Here is a 21,372-nt window from a genome sequence, read left to right on the forward strand (position 1 = left end):
AGTGCACCATACAATACGTACCCTCCTTAATGCCCATCACCAGCCTCTCCCATTCCCTCACCCCTCACCCCTCTGAAACAATCAGTTTCTATCTCAGAGTCCATTATCTGCCATGCTTTATTCCCCCTTCTCATTACCCCCCCTTTTTATCCCTTTCTTCTCTTACCAATCTTCCTAGTTCTTATGTTCCATAATTGAGAGAAAAAATATGATAATTGTCTTTCTCTGCTTGACTTATTTCACTTAGCATTACCTCCTCCAGTACCGTCCATGTTGCAGCAAATGTTGAGAAATCATTGGTCTTTCCTTTCCTGTATACTGTTGTGTCTCAGAGATAAGTTTTTGGCACTTTCGTAAGGCTCCACGACCACGTTGGTGAATGCTTCCATACTCATTATTAATGATGTCAGGGCTAAGTGGGTTCCCGTACACTGTTGTTTCTTACAGATAAATTTTTGGCATTGTAGTTATGTTGCCAGAACCACTTACAAAAAATTGTACGTTGTAATATATTTCCTGTACACTGTGGTTTCTCAGGTATATTTCAGTAGGCTTTTCCTAATGGTACTATAACCACCTAGATTCCTGCTTCCATCTTCAGGAAGGCTGATGTAACTTGAAGGGCATTATCCTGACACCGTTGTTTCTTAGCTATAAGTATGTGAACCTTTACCTAGGCCTACAGAGCCAAAATTGAATCGGGATCAGTGTTGAGGAGGCTGATGTGAGTTGAAGGTGTCTTCCTGTACACAGTGGTTCATTAACAATAAGGATTGGGCAGAGTCCCCGAGATTCCAGAACCTTTTCATTAATTCTTCCTTACTTGTGAAGGATTATGTTCATTGGTCTTTCCTTGTATAGTGTTGTGTCTCAGAGATAAGTGTTTGGCACTTTAGTCAGGATTTCACGTCCAATTTGGTTACTGCTTCCATATTCACGAAGGATGATGTTAGGGCTAAGCGGGTTCCTGTACACTGTTGTTTCATATAAAAAAGCTTAAGGATTTTCTTTACGATGCCACAACCACTTACGATAGAGATTCCACATTAACCAAAGATACTGTATGTTGTAAGAGGGTTCCTGTACACTGTTTTTTCTCAGCTTTATGTTCGAAGGCCTTTCCTAACGGTACCATAACCACTTTGATTCCTCCTTCCATCTTCAGGAAGTCTGATGTGACTTGAAGGGAATTATGCTGACACTGTTGTTTCTTATCTCTAAGTATGTGGACATTTCCCTAGGCCAACACACCCAGTGTTGAGTTGGGATCACTATTGAGGAGGTTGATATGAGTTGAAGGTGTTTTCCTGTACACGGTGGTTTATTACCTAAAGGATGGGGCAAAGTCTTGGTAATTCCAGAACCTTTTCATTCATGCTTCCATAATCATGAAAGATGGTGTTCATTGGTCTTTCCTTGTATAGTGTTGTCTCTCAGAGATACGTGTTTTGCACTTTCGTAGGCTTCCACGACCATTTTCGTTAATGCTTCCATGTTCACGAATGATGGTGTTAGGGCTAATTTGTTCTTGTACACTGTTGTTTCTTACAGATTAGTTTATGGCATGTTCTTTACGTTGCCACAACCACTTACGATAGGAATTCTACACTGAGCAAAGATACTGTACATTATTTGTTATTTTTTTACTTTAATTTCTGCCAGATTTGGTCTCATTTCTGCCCTTAGAGATTCTATATTCTCATCAATATTTTCGTTAATACTTTTTCAAGTCTACACACCATCTTCACCTTTGTTACTCTGAATTCCATTTCTGATAATTTGGTTATGTCCATATCCATTAGTTCTGTGGCAGAAGCCACAGACTCATTTTCTTTTCTTTGCTGGGGTGGATTTCTCCTTCTAGACAATCTAATGAGAAGTTGTGGGTTTGTCCAGAGCCCAAATTATTGACTGGGACCCAGGCCATGAGCCCTTGTTTTATGGGGATCTTAGGGATGTGGGCTTCTTGATTTTTCAGCCTGCCTTCTGGGGGAGGGGCCTGCCAAGCCGATATTAAGGTTAACCCTGTTTGGGTATAGTCTCTGTGTCCCCTGCAAGGAGGGATGGGGATGGGCACAGAGTAATTCGGTATTTCCAGGCTTTTGTTCTCTGGTGGCTTTCCCTGGTGTTTTGCTGTGCCTCTTCTGAGAGCCAGAGCAGCAGTGGCCAAATTTCATCCTCTGTCTCAGAGGGATTGTGGACAGTTCTCCACTGATGTTCTGGCCACTTTAACTCTGTTTCTGTTGGTGCTGCTCAACCCTGCACTGTCCGGGATGTGAGCCCCACACCTGGCATCCCAGCTCTCACCTACAGGGCCAGTATGTCTCTGTCCTTTGTGTTTCTAACACCGCCAGCCACCAGCGGCCCCTGAATGCTCCAGGAGCATTATGTGTCTCTTTCTTACACACTTTTGCACATGCTTCCGTTTTCATGACAGAGGACTGTGAGATGCCAGATGGTTTCTCTACGGTGTTCCTTCATTGATTCAGTATATGGCACTTTCCTTATGTTTTCTTAGGCACCTGTACAAACGGTTTCATCTTCACCACCGAAGACGTGACTTCAAAGATGGCTTCGGTACAATGTTCTTTCCTACGATTGGTTCACGTCCCTTTCCTTATGCTTTTATTCCCAATCAGACACATGCTTCCATCATCATGACAGTTTATGGGACTTGGAAAACCCTTTCCATACCCTCTTCTTCCTGAGATTACGTCTATGGCTGTTTCCTTAAGTTTCAACACACGTATTGGTAAACCCTGGTGTTTTCACTGATCAACGTTGCCTTGTCTCTACAAAAACATGGTTCACTGAATTGACTGATGGCACTTTCCTTTCGTTTTCACACAACCTTTTTGAAGGGCTTTCCTCCTCATGACTGATGTGAGTTGAGAGATGCTTTCTGTGTAGTGTTCTTACGTCGTTAAATGAAGGGCATTATCTTGATGCTTGCAGACACCGTTTGGCACAATGCTCCCACTTCATGACACCAGATGTGAGGTGCAAGATGCTTTCACATAGAGTGTTCTCTCCTTGAGTAAAGTAGGTGACCCTTTCCCTATGCATTCGTAGACACTTTTTTTTTATAATGATTTTTTATTATATTATGTTAGTCACCATACAGTACATCCCCGCTTTTCGATGTAAGGCTCGATGATTCATTAGTTGTGTATAACACCCAGTGCACCATGCAATATGTGCCCTCCCTACTACCCATCACCGGCCTATCCCATTCCCCCACACCCTCCCCTCTGAAGTCCTCAGTTTGTTTCTCATAGTCCATAGTCTCTCATGTTTCATTCCCCCTTCTGATTACCCCCCCTTTCTTTATCCCTTTCTTCCCCTACCGATCTTCCGAGGTCTTATGTTCCATAGATGAGAGAAATCATATGATAGTTGTCTTTCTCTGCTTGACTTATTTCACTTAGCATTTTCTCCTCCAGTGCCGTCCATGTTGTAGCAAATGTTGAGAACTCGTTCTTTCTGATAGCTGAGTAATATTCCATTGTATATATGGACCACAACTTCTTAATCCAGTCATCTGTTGAAGGGCATCTCGGCTCCTTCCACGATTTAGCTATTGTGGACATTGCTGCTGTGAACATTGGGGTGCATATGGCCCTTCTCTTCACTACGTCTGTATCTTTGGGGTAAACACCCAGTAGTGCAATGGCTGGATCATAAGGTAGCTCGATTTTTCACTTTTTAAGGGACCTCCACACTGTTTTCCAGAGTGGCTGTACCAACTTGCATTCCCACCAACAATGTAGGAGGGATCCCGTTTCTCCACATCCTCTCCAACAATTGTTGTTTCTTGCCTTGTCTATTTTTGCCATTCTAACTGGCGTAAGGTGGTATCTCAGTGAAGTTTTGATTTGAATTTCCTTGATGGCTAATGATTTTGAACATTTTTTCATGTGTCTGTTAGCCATTTGTATGTCTTCACTGGAAAAGTGTCAGTTCATATCTTCTGCCAATTTTATGATGTTTATTTGTTTCTCACGTATTGAGTTTGAGAACTTCTTTGTAGATCTTGGATACCTGTCTTTTCTCTGTAGTATCATTTGCAAATGTATTCTCCCATTCCGTGGGCTGCCTCTTTGGTTTTCTGTTTCCTTGGCTGTGCAACAGTTTTTATATTGATGAAATCCCACAAGTTCATTTTATCTTTTGTCTCTCTTGCCTTTGGAGATGTGTCATAAAAAAGGTTGCTGTGGCTGATGTCATAGAGGTTGCTGCCTATGCTCTTCTCTCGGATTTTGATGGATTTCTGTCTCACATTGAGGTCTTTCATCCATTTAGAGTTTCTCTTTGTGTATGGTGTTAGGGAGTGGTCACATTTCATTCTTTTGCATGTAGCTGTCCAATTTCCCCAGCACCATGTATTGAAGAGACTGTCTTTTTTCCACTGGATGTTGTTTCCTGCTTTGTCAAAAATCAGTTGCCCAGATTCGAGGGCCCATTTCTGGGTTCTCTATTCTGTTCCATTGGTCTATGTGTCTGCTTTTGTGCCAGTACCATGCTGTCTTTGTGATCACAGCTTTGTAGTACAGCTTGAAATCTGGCATTGTGATGCCTCCAGCTTTGTTTTTCCTTTTCAACAATTCCTTGGCGATTCGGGGCCTTTTCTGGTTCCATACAAATTTAAGGGCTGTGTTTTCGAGTTCTTTGTAAAATCTCATCGGTATTTTGATCGGGATAGCATTGAAAGTGTAGATTGCTCTGGGTAGCATGGACATTTTAACTATGTTAATTCTTCCGATCCATGAGCATGGAGTATTTTTCCATCTCTTTGTGTCTTCCTCTATGTCTTTCAAAAGTGATTTATAGTTTCTAGAATATAGGTCCTTTATGTCTCTGGTTAATTCCTAGGTAACATATGGTTTTTGGTGCTATTGTAAATGGGCTGGATTCCCTAATTTCTCTTTCTTCAGTCTCATTATTCGTGTATAGAAATGCAACTGATTTCTGAGCATTGATTTTCTATCCCACCCCATTACTGAATTGCTCTATAACTTCTCATATTTTGCGCGTGTATTCTATTGGGTTTTCCATATAGAGTATCATGTCATCTGTGAAGAGAGACATTTTGACTTCTTTGCTGATTTGGATACCTTTTATCCCTTTTTGTTGTCTGCTGTTGCAAGGACTTCTAGTACTATGTTGAATAATAGTGGCGAGAGTGGGCATCCTTGTTGAGTTCCTGATCTTAAGGGAAAGGCTTCCAGCTTTTCCCCATTGAGAATATTTTCTGTAGCCTTTCCATAGATGGCTTTTATGAGATTGAGAAATGAACCCTCTATTCCTACACTCTGAAGGGTTTTAATCAGGAAAGGATGCTGTATTTTGTCAAATGTTTTTTCTGGATCAGTTGAAGGGATCATATGGTTCCTGAGTCTTTTCTTGTTGATATGATGTATCACGCTGATCGATTTGCGAATATTGAACCACGCTTTCATCCCAGGGATGAATCCCACTTGTTCATGATGGATAATCGTTTTAATGTACTGTTGGATTCTATTAGCCAGAATCTGGTTGAGGATTTTGGCATCTATATTCATTAGGGAAATTGGTCTGTAATTCTTCTTTTTGAGGGGGTCTTTGCCTGTTTTGCGGATCAAGGTAATATTGGCCTCATAGAATGAGTTTGGTAGCTTTCCTTCTGTTTCTATTTTTTGAAATAGCTTTAGGAGAATAGGTATTATTTCTTCTTTGAATGATTGGTAGAATTCCCCAGGAAAACCGTCCGGGCCTGGAGTTTTGTTATTTGGAAGGTTGTTTATCACTGGCTCAATCTATTCACTGGCTTGGATGGCTATGTATTTCCCCATTAGGACTGCCTTTGCAGTATCCCATAGGTTTTGGACCATTGTGTTTTCATTCCCGTTGGTCTCCATAAATTGTTTAAATATATTTTTGATTTCCTGGTTCATTGGGTCATTCCTGAGCAGGATGGTTCTTAGTTTCCAAGTGTTTGAGTTTTTTTCCAAAATCTTCCTTGTTTTTGAGTTCCAATTTCAGAGTGTTGTGCTCTGAGAATATGCACGGGATAATTTCAGTCTTTTGGTATCAGTTGAGACCTGATTTGTGTCCCAGAACATGGTCTAATCTTGAGAATGTTCCATGGGCATTAGAATAGAATGAGTATTTCTTTGGTTCTGGGGTACAGTGTTCTATATATATCTATGAGGTCTATCTCATCTAGCATGGCATTCAAAGCTCTTGTTTCTATGTTGGTTTTCTGCTCCGGTGCTCTGTCTGTTGCTGATAGTGGAGTGTTGAGGTTCCTACTATTAATGTATTTTTATCTATATATCTCTTTATTCCGGTTAAGAGTTGGCTTGTGTATCTTGCTGCTCCCCTGTTGGGGGCATATATATTTATAATTGTCATATCCACTTGTTGGATACATCCTTTAAGAATAATATAGTGCCCTTATGTGTCTCTAACCATAGTCTTTAGTTTCAAATCCAATGTGTCTGACATGAGAATTGCTACCCCAGCTTTCTTTTCAGGTCCATTGCCGTGAAAGATGGTATTCCATCCTTTTAGTCTGAATGTATCTTTAGGTTCAAAATGAGTGTTTGTAGACAGCAAATGGATGGGTCATGTCTTTTTATCCAATCAGCAACCCTGTGGTGTTTTATGGGAGCATTTAGGCCATTTACATTGAGAAGGATTATTGAGAGATGTGATTTTAATGATGCCATATTGCCAGTAAAGTCTTTGTTTCCATAGATTGTGACTTTATGTTCTGTATCACTCTTGGGGCCTTTTTACTTTTATAGAACCCCCCCCTTAATATCTCCTGTAGGGCTGGTTTTGTGGTTAAAAAAATTGGTCAATGACCACGATTCTGGAAGGTCTTTATTTCTCCATGAATTCTGAATGACAGCCTTGCTGGATAAAGGATCCTTGGCTGCATGTTTTTCTCTGAAAGAGATTTAAAAATGCCCCCCAACCCTTTATCTCATTCCAGGTCTGTGGAGAGAGGTCAGACGTAATTCTGATATCTTTGCCTTGGTACGTGAGAAACTTCTTTGCCCTGGCCGCTTTCAATACTGTATCCTTGCATCTAATATTTGCGAAATGCACTATGACGTGACGTGGCGTGGGTTTGTCGTGGTTGAGCTTGGAAGGGGTCCTCTCTGCCTCTTGGACACGAATGTTTGTTTCCCTTGCTAGATTAGGGAAGTTTTCAGCTACAATTTGTTCAAATATCTCTTCTAGACCTCTGTTTTTCTCTACGTCCTCAGGAATGCCGATGATTCTGACACTGGAACGTTTTATTGAGTCAGTCATTTCCCGTAACCTACATTCCTGTGTGTGGATTTTTTTTGAGTCCAGATTCTCTTTTAGCTTTTTCCTCTACTGACCCATTTTCCAATTCGCTGATACGTCCTTCTGCCTCATTCACCCTGGCCAACAGAGCCTCTAGTTTTGACTGCATTTGGCTCCTAGAATTTTTAATTTCTGCCAGATTCGCTCACATTTCTGCCCTTAGAGATTCTATGTTCTCATTAACAATTTTGTCAATATTTTTTTCAAGTCTACAAATCATCTTGACCATTGTTACTCTGAATTCCATTTCTGATAATTTGGTTATATCCATATCCATAAGTTCTGTGGCAGAGGCCACAAACTCATTGTCTTTTCTTTGCTGGGGGGGGGGGGACTTCTCCTCATCATTCAGATGAGGAGAGGTTGTGGTGTTGTCCAGAGCCCAAATTATTGACCACGACCCAGGCCGTGCGCCCTTGTTTTATAGGCATCTTAGGTATGGGGGCTTCTTGATTTTTCAGCCTGCCTTCTGAGGTAGGGGCCTGCCGTGCCGATACTTGGGCAACCCTGTTTGGGTAGAGTCTCTGTGTACCCTGCGAAGGGGGATGGGGGTGGGCACACTGTGAGCCGGTCTTTCCAGGCTTCTTTTCTCTGGCGGCTTTCCCTGGTGGTTTGCTGTGCTTCTTCTGAGAGTCAGAGCAGCAGTGGCCGAATCTCAGCCTCTGTCTCAGAACAGATGGATTGCGGACCATTCTCCACTGATGTTCTGGCCACTTTAACTCTGTTTCTGTTGGTGCTGCTCAACCCTGCACTGTCCAGGATGTGAGCCCCACACCTGGCTTCCCAGCTCTCACCTACAGGGCCAGTGTCTCTCTGTCTGTGTTTCTAACACCGCCAGCCGCCCCTGCATGCTCCAGGAGCTTTATGTGTCTCTTTCTTACACACATTTGCACAAGCTTCCGTTTTCATGACAGAGGACTGTGAGATGCCAGATGGTTTCTCTACGGTGTTCCTTCGTAGATTCAGTACATGGCACTTTCCTTATGTTTTCTTAGGCACTTGTACAAACGGTTTCATCTTCAAGACTGAAGACGTGACTTCAAAGATGGCTTCGGTACAATGTTCTTTCCTAAAGTTGGTTCACCTCCCTTTACTTATGCTTTTATTCCCAATCAGACACATGCTTCCATCATCATGACAGATTATGGGACTTGGAAAACCCTTTCCATACCCTCTTCTTCCTGAGATTACGTCTATGGCTGTTTCCTTAAGGTTCAACACACGTATTGGTAAACCCTGCTGTTTTCACTGATCAATGTTGCCTTGTCTCTACAAAAACATGGTTCGCTGAATTGACTGATGGCACTTTCCTTTCGTTTTCACACAACTTTTGAAGGGCTTTCCTCCTCATGACTGATGTGAGTTGAGAGATGCTTTCCTTGTAGTGTTCTTACATGGTTCAACAAAAGGCATTATCTTGATGCTTGCAGGCACAGTTTTGTACAATGCTCCCAATTCATGACACCAGATGTGAGGTGCAAGACGCTTTTATATAGAGTGTTCTCTCCTTGAGTAAAGTAGGTGTCCCTTTTCCTATGCATTTGTAGACACTTTTGAAAATCTTGACATCTTCCTAACAGAAGATGTGACTTGGATGAGGGTGTCCATTCGGTGTTCTGACTGAGATTTGGGTATATTGTTCTTTCCTTAAGGTTCAACGCACGTATTGGACAACGCATATATATTCCTGGGTCACCATGTTACTTCGATGTTGCCTATCAACACTGACCTGGTACTCACAACTACTTAGGACCTCTCCTTATGCTTTCACTCACACTTCTGCATGTACTTCCATCTTCATTACAGAAGATGTGAGTTGGGAGATTTTTTCCAAGGGTGTTCTTACCTGAGCATACAGCATGTTCCTTAGGTTTTCATACAGTTTTGGAACATACATCCATCTTCATGAAGGTAGTTGTGATTTGGAAGGTTGTCTCTAGATGGTGCTCTTTCTTAGTGTTAAGCATATGGCACTTCTCTTACGGTTCAACAGAGATATTTGAAAATCTCTCTTCATACATCAGGATGTTTGAAATCTCTTCCTCTATACAGAACATTGGTGCTCAGAGTCGAGTAAATGGCATTTCTTTACACATTCCCTCACCCTTTAGCCAATGCTTCCAGGGTCATGTGAAAAGATGTTTCAGAGGGTATTCTATGGAGTTCTCTTGTAAAGTTAAGCATACGATAAAACCCTTAAGCTGAGAAACACTCTCTTGTATATGCTTCCAGCTTCATGAAAGAACACGTGCCTTTAAAGATGGGTTAGGTACTGTCCTTTTTTGGAGCCATGTCTCTGCCACTTTCCTTATGTTTTCACCACAACGTTGCAAACATTTTCGTCTTCATGACAGAAGCCGTGGTTTGTAAGATGCTATCTACCCAGTGCTCTCACCTACTAAGTTTATGGCACTTTCCTTAAGTTTCAACACATAGGGAAGAAAACCCTGGTTGATCCATTTGTCAGGAGGTGGGTTCGATATCGTTTTCTATCTAGACAGATTTGGTTCTCAGAATTAAGTAGACAGCCCTTTCTCTACGTGCTTGCACACACTCTTGCCAAGGCTTCCATCTTCACAACAGAAGTTGTGAGTTGAGACATGATGTCTATACAGTGTTCTTCTATAGAGTGAGGCAACGCGCTTTATGCATCTTTTTTGTACACACTTTTTCACATGCTTCCTTTTTCATGCCAGAAGACAGTGAGATGCAGGGCGCCTGGGTGGAACAGCACTTAAGCGTCTGCCTTCAGCCAGGGCGTGATCCCGGCATTGTGGGATCGAGCCCCACATCAGGCTCCTCCGCTGTGAGCCTGCTTCTTCCTCTCCTACTCCCCCTGCTTGTGTTCCCTCTCTCACTGGCTGTTTTGCTGTCAAATTAATAAATGAAATCTTAAAACAAAAGAAAAAGAAGGGTTGCAGATTGGATAAAAAGAAATGACCCATCCATTTGCTGTCTACAAGAGACTCATTTCGAACCCAAAGATGCATTCAGACTGAGAGTAAGGGGATGGAGTACCATCTTTCACGCAAATGGACTTCAAAAGCAAGCTGGGGTAGCAATTCTCATATCAGATAAATTGGATTTTAAACTACAGACTATTGTTAGAGATGCAGAAGGGCACTATATTATTCTTAAAGGAAGTATTCAACAAGTGGATATGACAATTATAAATATATATGCCCCCAACAGGGGAGCAGCAAGATACACAAGCCAACTCTTAACCAGAATAAAGAGACATATAAATAAAAATACATTAATAGTAGGGGACCTCAACACTCCACTCTCAGAAATAGACAGAACACCCTGGCAAAAACTAAGCAAAGAATCAAAGGCTTTGAATGCCATACTTGACAAGTTGGACCTCATAGATATATAAAGAACACTACACCCCAGAACCAAAGAATACTCATTCTATTCTAATGCCCATGGAACATTCTCAAGAATAGACCATGTTTTGGGACACAAAACAGGTCTCAACCGATACCAAAAGATTGAAATTATCCCGTGCGTATTCTCAGACCACAACGCTCTGAAATCGAAACTCAACCACAAGGAAAAATTTGGAAGAAACTCAGACACCTGGTGACTAAGAACCATCCTGCTCAGGAATGACTCAATAAACCAGGAAATCAAAAATCAAATTAAACAATTTATGGAGACCAATGGGAATGAAAATACAACAGTCCAAAAACCTATGGGATACTGCAAAGGCAGTCCTAAGGAGGAAATACATAGCCATCCAAGCCTCACTCAAAAGAATAGAAAAATCTAAAATGCAGTTTTTATATTCTCACCTCAAGAAGCTGGAACAGCAACAGAGGGACAGGCCTAATCCATGCACGAGGAAGCAGTTGACCAAAATTAGAGCTGAAATCAATCAAGCAGAAACCAGAAGTACAGTAGAGCAGATCAACAGGACTAGAAGCTGGTTCTTTGAGAGAATCAATAAAATTGACAGACCACTGGCAAGATTTATCCAAAAGAAAAGAGAAAGGACCCGAATATTAATATTATGAATGAAAAAGGAGAGGTCACGATGAACACCATTGAAATTGGAAGGATTATTAGAAATTTTTATCAACAGCTATATGCCAATAAACTAAGCAATCTGGAAGAGATGGAATCCTTCCTGGAAACCTATAAACTACCAAGATTGAAAGAGGAAGAAATTGATTTCTTAAACAGGCCAATTAATGATGAAGAAATTGAGTCAGTGATAAACAACCTTCCAAATAACAAAACTCCAGGCCCGGATGGTTTTCCTGGGGAATTCTACCAAACATTCAAAGAAGAAATAATACCTACTCTCCTAAAGCTATTTCAAAAAATAGAAACAGAAGGAAAGCTACCAAACTCATTCTATGAGGCCAATATTACCTTGATCCCCAAACCAGGCAAAGACCCCCTCAAAAAGGAGAATTACAGACCAATTTCCCTAATGAATATGGACGCCAAAATCCTCAACAAGATACTTGCTAATAAAATCCAACAGTACATTAAAAGAATTACCCATCACGATCAAGTGGGATTCATACCTGGGATGCAAGCGTGGTTCAATATTCGCAAATCCATCAGCGTGATATATCAACAAGAAAAGACTCAGGAACCATATGATCCTCTCAATCGATGCCGAAAAAGCATTTGACAAAATACAGCATCCTTTCCTGATTAAAACCCTTCAGAGTGTAGGAATAGAGGGTACATTTCTCAATCTCATAAAAGCCATCTGTGAAAAGCCTACTGCAAATATTATTCTCAATGGGGAAAAGCTGGAAGCCTTTCCCTTAAGATCAGGAACTCGACAAGGATGCCCACTCTCGCCACTATTATTCAACATCGTACTGGAAGTCTTTGCAACAGCAATCAGACGACAAAAAGGGATCAAAGGTATTCAAATCGGCAAAGAAGAAGTCAAAATGTCTCTCTTTGCAGATGACATGATACTCTATGTGGAAAACCCAAAAGAAGCCACTCCCAAACTATTAGAAGTTATAGAGCAATTCAGTAATGTGGTGGGATACAAAATTAATGCTCAGAAATCAGTTGCATTTCTGTACACGAATAACGAGACCGAAGAAAGAGAAATTAGGGAATCCATCCCATTTACAATAGCACCAAAAACCGTACGTTACCTTAGAATTAACCAGAGACGTAAAGGACCTATATTCTAGAAACTATAAATCACTCTTGAAAGACATTAAGGAAGACATAAAAAGATGGAAAGGTATTCCATGCTCAAGGATCAGAAGAATTAACATAGTTAAAATGTCCATGCTACCCAGAGCCATCTACACTTTCAATGCTATCCCGATCAAAATACTGAGGACATTTTTCAAAGAACTGGAACAAATAGTCCTTAAATTTGCATGGAAACAGAAAAAGCCATGAATCTCCAAGGAACTGTTGAAAAGGAAAAATAAAGCTGGGGGCATCACAATGCCAGATTTCGAGCTGTACTACAAAGCTGTGATCACAAAGACAGCATGGTACTGGCACAAAAGCAGACACATAGACCAATGGAACAGAATAGAGAACAGAGAAATGGACCCTCGGCTCTTTGTGCAGCTAATATTTGAGCAAGGAGGAAAAAACATCCGGTGGGGAAAAAAGTCTCTTCAATAAATGGTGCTGGGAAAATTGGACAGCTACATGCAAAAGAATGAAACTTGACCACTATCTCACACCATACACAAAAATAAACTCCAAATGGATGAAAGACCTCTATGGGAATCCATCAAAATTCTAGAGGAGAACATAGGCAGCAACCTCCACGACATCGGCCAAAACAACCTTTTTCATGATACATCCCCAAAGGCAAGAGAAACAAAAGATACAATGAATTTATGGGACTTCATCAAGATTAAAAGTTTCAGCACAGTCAAGGAAACAGAAAATCAAAGAGGCATCCCACTGAATGGGAGAATATATTTGCAAATGACACTACAGATAAAGGACTGGTATCCAAGATCTACAAAGATCTTCTCAAACTCAATACACGAGAAACAAATAAACAAATCAAAAAATGGGCAGAAGATATGAACAGACACTTTTCCAATGAAGACATACAAATGGCTAACAGACACATGAAAAAATGTTCAAAATCATTAGCCATCAAAGAAATTCAAATCAAAACCACACTGAGATACCACCTTACGCCAGTTAGAATGGCAAAAATAGACAAGGCAAGAAACAACAATTGTTGGAGAGGATGTGGAGAAACGGGATCCCTCCTACATTGTTGGTGGGAATGCAAGTTGGTACAGCCACTCTGGAAAACAGTGTGGAGGTCCCTTAAAAAGTTAAAAATCGAGCTACCTTATGATCCAGCCATTGCACTACTGGGTGTTTACCCCAAAGATACAGACGTAGTGAAGAGAAGGGCCATATGCACCCCAATGTTCACAGCAGCAATGTCCACAATAGCTAAATCATGGAAGGAGCCGAGATGCCCTTCAACAGATGACTGGATTAAGAAGTTGTGGTCCATACATACAATGGAATATTACTCAGCTATCGGAAAGAACGAGTTCTCAACATTTGCTACAACATGGATGGCACTGGAGGAGCTAATGCTAAGTGAAATAAGTCAAGCAGAGAAAGACAACTATCATATGATTTCTCTCATCTATGGAACAAAAGAACTAGGAAGATCGGTAGGAGAAGAAAGGGATAAAGAAAGGGGGGGTAATCAGAAGGGGGAATGAAACATGAGAGACTATGGACTATGAGAAACAAACTGAGGGCCTCAGAAGGGAGGGGGGTGGGGGAATGGGATAGACCGGTGATGGGTGGTAAGGAGGGCACGTATTGCATGGTGCACTAGGTGTTATACGCAACTAATGAATCATCGAGCCTTACATCGGAAACCGGGGATGCACTGTATGTTGACAAACATAATAAAACATTAAAAAAAGAAAAAAAAAGAAAAACTGTGAGATGCAAGATGCTTTCTCTATGGTGTTCTTTCAGAGACTTCAGTATATGGCACTTTCCTTATGTTTTCTTAGACGCCTGTTGAAATGCTTTCATCTTCATGATAGAATACGTGAGGTGAAAGATGGCTTCGATACAATATTCTGTCTTAAATATTCGTTATTGGCCCTTTCCCTATGCTTTTATTCCCACTCTGAAACATTCTTCCATCATCATGACAGACGACGGGAGTTGGAAGACTGTTTCCATGCACTCCTATTACTGAGAGTTACATCTGGGGCTGTTTCCTTAAGTGAACCTTAAGGAAACACATATAGGGAAGCCCTAGCGTCTTCACTGATCAAAGTTGCCGTCTCTCTACACAAACTCTTTAGCTAATTGACTGATTGCACTTTCTTTTTGTTTTCACACAACCTTTTCGAACGGCTTTCATCCTCATGAAAGAAGTGAGTTGAGTGATGCTTTCTGTGTAGTATTATTACAGTTTTAAACGAAGTGCATTATCTTGATGCTCGCAGGCACTGTTTTGCACAATGCTCCCACTTCATGAGAAAAGATGTGAGGTGCAAGATGCTTTTAGATAGAGTATTCTCTCCTAGTGTAAAGTAGGTGACACCTTCCTTATGCATTCGTAGACACTTGAAAAACTTGCGATCATCCTCACAGAAGCTGTGACTTGGAAGATGGTGTCCATTCGGTGTTCTGACTGAGATTTGTATATAGTGCCCTTTTCCTTAAGGTTCAAGGCACGTGCTGGACAACGGGTGTATATTCATGGGTCACCATGTTACTTCGATGTTGCCTTCTATCAACACGGAGTTGTTTCTCACAACTACTTAGATAGGACCTCTCCTTATGCTTTCACTTGCACTTCTGCAAGTACTCCCATCTTCATTACAGAAGATGTGAGTTGAAAGATTTTTTTCCAAGGGTGTTCTTACCTGAGTATACAGAATGTTCCTTAGGTTTCATGCAGATTTTGTAACATACATCCACCCTCATGAACTTGATTTGGAAAGTTGTCTCCAGATGGTGCTCTTTAATAGTGCTAAGCGTATGGCACTTCTTTTACCGTTCAACACAGATATTTGAAAAAGCTTCTCTCTTCATGCATCAGGATGTTTGAAGTTTCATTCTCTATACAGAACCTTGGTGCTCAGAGTGGAGTAAACGTCATTTCTTTACAAGTTCCTTTACCCTTGAGCCAATGCTTTCAGCCTCATGAGAAAAGATCTGAGTTTCAGACAGTGTCCTACGGATTTCCCTCATAAAGTTAAGCGTACGATAATTCCCTTATGCTGAGAAACACTGCTGAGAATGCTTCCAACTTCGTAAAAGAAGACGTGCCTTGAAGGATGGATTCGGTACGGTCGTTTCTTGAAGCTAAGTCTCTGCCACTTTCCTTATGCTTTCAGGGCAATGATGCAAACGTTTCCATCTTCATGACAGAATTTGTTGGTTGAAAGATGCTATCTACCCAGTGCTCTCACCTACTATTAAGTTTATGGCACTTTCATTAAGGTTCAACACACAGGAAAGAAACCCCGGTTGATCCATTTGTCAGGAGGTTGGTTTGATATTGTTTTCTATCTACACAGATTTGGTTCTTAGAATTAAGTAGACGGCACTTCTTTATGAGCTCGCACACATTCTTACCAAGGCTTCCGTCTTCACTACAGAAGTTGTGAGTTGAGACATGGTGTCAATACAGTGTTCCTGTATAGAGTGAAACAACGCGCTTTATGCGTCTGTTTTCACAGACAGGTTTGCACATACTTCCGTTTTTATGACAGAAGACTGTGAGATGCAAGATGCTTTCTCTATGGTGTTCTTTCGTGGACTTCAGTATATGGCACTTTCCCTATGTTTTCTTAGACACCTGTGCCAATAGTTTCATCTTCACGACCGAAGATGTCAGGTGAATGATGGCTTTGATACAATGTTCTTCTTGAAGATTGGTTAGTGGCCCTTATGCTTTCATTCCCACTCTGCAACATGCTTCCATCATCATGACAGAGGATGGGAGTTGGAAGACCCTTACCATGCTATTCTTACTGAGAGTTACGTCTATGGCAGTTTCCTTAAGGTTCAACACACATATTGGAAAACCCTGGTGTCTTCAGTGATCAACGTTACCGTCTCTCTGCACAAACCTGATTCACTGAATGGAGTGATGGCACTTTCTTTTCGTTTTCACACAACATTTTTGATCGGCATCCTCTTTTTTTGGAAATTTTGTTTGGAAATTTTAATATGCCTTTCTCAATATCTGATGGAAAAAGCAGACAAAACATTGGTAACAAATGTGACCTAATTGACGTCTATGTAATATTGCATAATACGTGCAGAATACATTATTTCCAGTGGTCATAGACTATTTACCCAAACAGATGATATGTTGTTCCATGAATCATGTCTACATTTTAACATCCTGAAACTAACTAGATTCTATTCTTAGGCCACCAAGGAATAGAGCCCGAGTCCTCACGAAAAGAAGACCAGGAAATCCCTCCATGTTTAAAAATTCAATGTAACTTTGCTGCATATCCTAAGGGTCAGAGAGGGAATCGCAATGGACATTTTCCACCTTTTCTACATCAGGGCTCACACACAATGGCCCTTTGTCTCTGAAGAGCACTGACTATCCTAACATAGACAGGACTTAAGCCTCCTATCAGGGTTCTGCATGTCCCAGGCACACCTGGCAGCCTTGGCCTGTGCCCACACACACCTCCCTCCAGCTTTCCTTTCTGGTGGCATTGTGTTAAGGTAGTCAACATAGCCATATGGAGATGAGAAGCTCCCCACTCCTAGTGATGATGTTGCTATTGTCCCCACCAAGCTAATAACATGATTTCTGAGAGAATTACAACAAAATAGCAGTTTCTTGACCTTCATGAAAGTGTGAAAATCATCTTGTGAGTCATCTTTTCGAAACACGGTTTCACCATGTGTTCTTTTCTCTGGAAAAGATATAGACCCAATGGTAATTATGGCTCCTGAGCACCTGCTCTTGGGAGAATCCATACTGGCTCTGAGTAGCATTCTCCCTCGTAAACTTCTCAACTGGGGTGTAGATAGAATGAGTCCCATTTTTAGATGGATAGACAAAGGCTCAGAAATGATATGAATTACAGAGGATTTTAGTGTCAGAAACCTAAGTGTGATCTCCAAACTGACTCCAAATCCCTTGTTCTTCCATACAAGGTACCATTTCGCTCTACCCCAGGTCTTCTCAATCTGGAAACCTAGGAAGTATTAGGATTTTCTTGTTGTGTGGCCAAATGGAATGAATTTGGCTGCCTTTTCACCTCTGCCCATCATGATCATGAAGATAATTCTCTCAGTGGAGGACCTTTGAGTCGGAGACTTAAAGATCCCTAGGAATAGAGATACTATACTATTTTTCTGATATTAAAGTGACTGAAAGAACTATGCTTTTTTAATTGATGGAGGCTCTGGTCTGTAGAGTGTCCTGTAAGGTCGGAAATAGTATTTAAAGCAGTTAGCCTCTTCTATAGAGTGAGACAATGCTTCTAAAGATTTCCTAAATATTCCCTTACCTGTGATTATTTATTCCCAACCATCGTAGTGTTTCTATGTTACGATTATGATTTCATTAAGGCCAACGTTGCGGAGAAAGAACTTAGTGTATCCAGGGGCACTTTCGTGTTGTGACAGTGAGCTATTCTGTTGTATTCTGTAGTCCAAGGGAATGGTGCCAGACATCTCTAAGATGTGTAAAATTCTGACTGTAAATGATCTCTATGTTTCAGAGATTTGGGCAGGACAAGGGGAGGAGTCCAGAGACCATGAACGCCTCCGTTACCTGTGTTGACCATGGAGCAGGTAACCTTCTGTAGGGGTCCTTTGATGTCTCTTTACTATTGGAAAGGTGCTTTCATCTCATGTTCCACCATTTGGTAGTGATGATAAGGATAAGAGTAATTTTTATGTCATACCATCTGTGAGGCCTGATCTTGGCCTCCCAGGAAAGCTCTCCTTTAACATTTTACCCAGCTCAAAATGACTGGGCAAACCCTCAAAGCATGGGCCCTATTTCTGCCCCCAGCACTTATTGTCCATATGCATCAAAAAGAAAAAGAGAACCAAAAAATGCCTTTGCCAACATCAAGGTGAGAACACAAAAGAACCTTTCTTGCTCCCATAAGATTAAAGTCATACTGATTTGTACATACTGAAAACATAAGAAAAAGTCTGTCACTTTCTGGAACCTTCTTCCTCATCGTGATGTATAACTGTACGTAGCACAACTCAGAACAAATATATGACCCTGCCCTAAATGTTCCTTCCCTGGAGCACTCCCTTCTTTGTGAAGATTGTGTCTCCCAGGCAGCTGTCTTTGACTTGGGTTTGAATAAAACTCTCTTCCTTCCTCTCTAAAATGTTTTAAAAGGTTCCTTCATTTAGTGTCGACAATAACACTGTTTTCAAGTGAAAAATAAATGTTCCTGGTTCACAACCGCGACAGAACAGAAGGCCGGCTTTTCCTTCCTTCCCTGTAGAACTAAGCATGTGTATATAGATTGCAGCACAAATGGGCTCACCCTAGAAGGATGTTTTGAAGGTCTGAGAAGCACTATCCACTCCATGGGTGAGACAAGAAGGCAAAGCTATTCCCGCTTGGAGCATTCCTTTTGGCGCTTAAAATTGCCTTGGATATGCATAAAAGCATTGCATTTCCTAAAGCCCAAGGCTGGAACAGTCTGAGAGCAGCTGACCTTGCCAGGAACCAGGCACACCCTTGCAGGAAGGGTTGGTGCAGAAGGGAAGGGGCAGGGCTCTGAGGGTGGTCTGCAGGTAGAGGGGTCCGCGAAAGGGGCCGTGTGTGTGTGTGTGTGTGTGTGTGTGTGTGTGTGTGTGTGTGTGTGATTGCAGCCCTGCCCATGATCCCCGTCATGCCTGCTCAGGGCGTTTAGCCAAGGAGGTGCCTCCTGGACCTCTGCACTCCCAGAGTTGTGAGTCATGGGGCCGGTTGCCTGGCATTCAAGGAGTTGGAAGCATCATACTCCCCAAGCAATCACCCCATGGGGGTGGAGCTACGTCTCTGTGTGCAGATCCGGAGCAGCCCAAGGACGCAGACCAGGAGCCAAGGAAGTGGAGTTTTGAGAGAGTGGACCTGTGGAGTTCCTGGCTGGGTGAGTGCATGCTGTGTGGCCATAGGTGGGCTTTCTGGGAGTAGGGGTACCCCGGGTAAGAGGCGGGGTTCTGGAAGGGCATGTTGAGAGAGTTCATCATGGAGACTCAGTTTTCTTTCCTTTTTCCCTTGAAAGTCTCTTCTGCCTAGTCTCCATCAACTGGCCATACACCCCAGACCCAGGAACTCCAGGGCACCCGCTCAGCAAAGCTTTTGTGGGATGGTTCGCAGACATTCCAGGGTTTCCCGTGTTCCCCAGGAAGAGCGAGAGAAAGGACCGCACAGTCCCCAACTTCAGTGCGGTGCCCCTGTCCCCCGACACAGTGCAGGTAATGGACCTTGAGCAGTTCCCCGAGTTCAGCAGGGTATTCCCTGTTCCCTCAGGCACAGGTGTGGCGCTAGGAAGGCCCAGAGCCGTTACCCAACTTCAGCATTGTGCTAGCTGTTTCCTGGGAATGGTGGCAATGGGCTGGGAGATAATTACTACTAAAAGACAAGTCTATGTTTCCCCTTCTCCCAGAAACCACAGCAGGTGTGCAGGCTTTAGGTCCGAGGAGCTGCTTCTCCCCATCTGACAACACTTCTCTGCTCTGGCTCCGCGAGACCCGACGTTCTGAACGTCTGCATCTGAGTCAGTGAGGCAGCTTGACACGGGATCCAGCATTCAGAGAAAGCGGCAGGTCCATTTGGAGAAATGTCATATCCACATCAGGACTGGAAGTAAAACCTCTCATTAACCCACCATCTCCTGGGTTTTTCTCTTTTCTCTAGTTGAGCCATGAAGTAAAACTTAAGTAATAGTTGTCAGCGTTCTGAATTTGGTGAAGGAGGTACTTAGTTTCTGAGCTTGGAGCACTTTGCAGGGGATCCCATTTTCTCTGTTCATTGACTGCTTATGAATGTATTTTGAACAGCTGTTTCCTAGAAACACTCTTTCATTAGAAAGGGAAGGTGAGGTTTACTCTTTGTCTATTTTTAAGATATACGTTTGACAGTGTTTATACAGTTGGGCCTAAGATATGGGTGAGTGGCCACCATTTAGTGTTAGATGGCCTTTTGTCGTCACATACAAATATGGATGATGTCTTTCCAATTGTCAAAGGTGATGTTTCATCACTGATTAGTCTTTTCATCCCAAGAGATACAATGGGGGTCGAGGGAAAATTCAAAATTATTCAGAGCAGCATTTTCCTGTTTAAAATATATGCTGGTGATGGGTAGTAAGGAGGGCACATATTGCATGGTGCACTGGGTGTAATATGCAACTAATGTATCATCGAAATTTACTGTACTGTATGGAGACTATAACATTATGTAATAAAAAACAATAAAAAAATAAAGGTAAACCTTGTGTATCTAACTATACCAGATGTATCATCTCAATATTTTGAAGTGCCATATTCAATCTGCTGTTTCTTTGGTGGTGGAGTCAGAGGAGAGTCTTTGGGAATTCCTTTCGATAGAGGCATGGTGGTGGCTTCAATTGGGTAGGCGACAGGGGCCCTGGGCTGAGTTCTGGAACTGCTTTACTGATGCTGGGTGAGTCAGGTTATGCCAAAGAGTTTCTGTTTCTTCCCTATGAGATTGACAAAAACCGGCTTCCAACGGAAAAATCTTCCGTAACGTGCAAACATGCTCACAAGTGCCTGTGCCAAGGTGAAGTAAATGCCATACACTGATCTGTAAGAGACCACAGTTTGCTAGCAGGAGATAAACCCGAACGAACACAAAATGGGACACTTGAGGCAGAAACGGCTTCCGCCGAAAAATAAGTTCTTGATGTGGAAAACCTATCCAAAGTGGTTGTAGCAAAGTAAACAGAATGCCACACACTTATGTGTAAGAAACAACATTCCCCAGGCATGGTCTAAGCCCAGACATCGTCACTGTGCTTTTGGTAGCATGAGGGAAACCCGAGCCCCAAATCCCTGACCCAT

The 21,372-nt window shown here is 42.0% G+C and overlaps 1 long non-coding RNA gene across 1 annotated transcript in view; it reads left to right on the top strand.

Moving 5' to 3' along the window:
• The window catches only part of LOC130544582 (uncharacterized), a 29,074-nt gene extending 10,974 nt beyond the window's left edge, over nucleotides 1-18,100 (top strand). The window contains exon 4 of the long non-coding RNA XR_008960986.1: nucleotides 18,054-18,100. This is a non-coding gene — a long non-coding RNA (uncharacterized LOC130544582). The remainder of the gene's footprint in view (nucleotides 1-18,053) is intronic.
• Nucleotides 18,101-21,372: the final 3,272 nt, after the last annotated feature.

This window comes from Ursus arctos, unplaced genomic scaffold (assembly GCF_023065955.2).
Source record: "Ursus arctos isolate Adak ecotype North America unplaced genomic scaffold, UrsArc2.0 scaffold_1, whole genome shotgun sequence".
NCBI lineage: Eukaryota > Metazoa > Chordata > Mammalia > Carnivora > Ursidae > Ursus > Ursus arctos.